This window comes from Nanorana parkeri, unplaced genomic scaffold, assembly GCF_000935625.1.
Source record: "Nanorana parkeri isolate BGI_ZX_2015 unplaced genomic scaffold, ASM93562v1 scaffold175, whole genome shotgun sequence".
Lineage (NCBI taxonomy): Eukaryota > Metazoa > Chordata > Amphibia > Anura > Dicroglossidae > Nanorana > Nanorana parkeri.
The window spans coordinates 237,113-238,717 of NW_017306443.1; the positions used below are offsets into that span (position 1 = coordinate 237,113).

The 1,605-nt window shown below is 39.7% G+C and overlaps 1 protein-coding gene across 1 annotated transcript in view; it reads right to left on the minus strand.

Annotated features, from left to right (window-relative positions):
- The window catches only part of CDKL5 (cyclin dependent kinase like 5), a 275,410-nt gene that overhangs the window by 199,047 nt on the left and 74,758 nt on the right, over positions 1-1,605 (minus strand). The window lies entirely within an intron of this gene.

A 1,605-nucleotide genomic window follows, 5' to 3' on the forward strand; every position in this document is an offset into this window, starting at 1 on the left:
TCTTCAGGGAAGCCTATCCCACCTCAACCTAACCACTGAACCTTCACATTCTCACATAATTCATTCCCACAGCTTCCACAGCTACCTCATGTATCATTTCCCCCTCCTCTTTTAGATTGTAAGCCCTCGGGGGCAGGGCCCTCCTTACCATCTTGTCTTGAATTGTATTGTAACTGTAATGTCTTCCTTATATTGTAAAGCGCTGCGCAAACTGTTGGCGCTATATAAATACTATGTAATAATAATAATAATAATAATTGAGTGATGGTTGTAGAACCACGGATCTGCAGCTAAAACTACGAGCTGTAGTTAAATTTCTGGCGAAAGATGGTTGCGCACCTAAGCAAATCTATAATCGGCTAAAGAATCTTTATGGGGACGCTGTAGTGGAATTTCGTCCACTACAGCGTCCCAATAAACATTCTTTAGCCGATTATGGATTTCGTTAGGTGCACAACCCTCTTTCACCAGAAATTCAATAACAGCTCGTTGTTTTAGCCACAAATCCATGGCTCTAATCACTCAATCTAAAAGAGAAAAGCATATATTATTGGGGTAAGGACACCTCTATAACATGGTACATGAACATTCACAGTCACTCTAATAGATCTCAAAGCACAGACATAGAAGCATTACTTTTTGATTGACCCTCGTACATATATTTTGATCTGTTGCAGACTATGGTATACATGCATATAGTAAAATGTCTACAGAAACCTATTAAAATAGTGCTGTTTCAAAAAGTTCTTAAGTTTGCAAATTTGGGATTTATACCTAAGCTCTCCTTTGCTGAAAAACAAAATACTGTATCTATTATACCTTCTAAATCAGGGGTCTCAAATTTAATTCACACGGGGGCCACTCGACAATGTTTTTTCTCCTATGAGGGCCGCTTGCCAAATTTCATACTTTAAAATAAAATTTAACTATATCTGGTTTGGTACTACGGACACTAATATACTCACAATAAGGCCCCATTCATATATGTAGGTTTAGGTGCGATTAGGGATTTCTGCATCAGGAACTTGCGTTTTCCTGAAGCAGGAATCACTAATCTGGCTTTTAACAAGTGACAACTGTCACCCATTCAAGTTAATGATCAGGTGACAGCAGCTACATGTAAACGCCTGCCCACCGCATGTAATGATATGTGATATTATTACATGCGGTTAGAAAACCCTCTCCCTGGATACACAATCGATGCGCCCAGGGAGAGTGATTGATTCCTAACCAAATGTAATCATATCACATACCATTACATGCAGTATGCAGGCATTTACATGCAGCTGCTGTCACCTGATCATTAACTTGAATGGGTGACAGGTAACGCTTTTAAACGCCAGATAAGGCATTCCTGATGCAGGAATCCCTAATCGCACATAAAGATACAGGTGTGAATGGAGCCTAATACACTCCCCCATACACATACAAAATACTAGCCCTGTACATATAAAATAATACACTCCACCCCTCCACATAAAAAATACTACCCCTGCACATATAAAATAATACCACCCCCTCCCCCCCATACACATAAAAAATACTACCCCTGCAAAAATATAATACATCCCCCCCCCCATACACTTTAAACATACTACCCCTCTG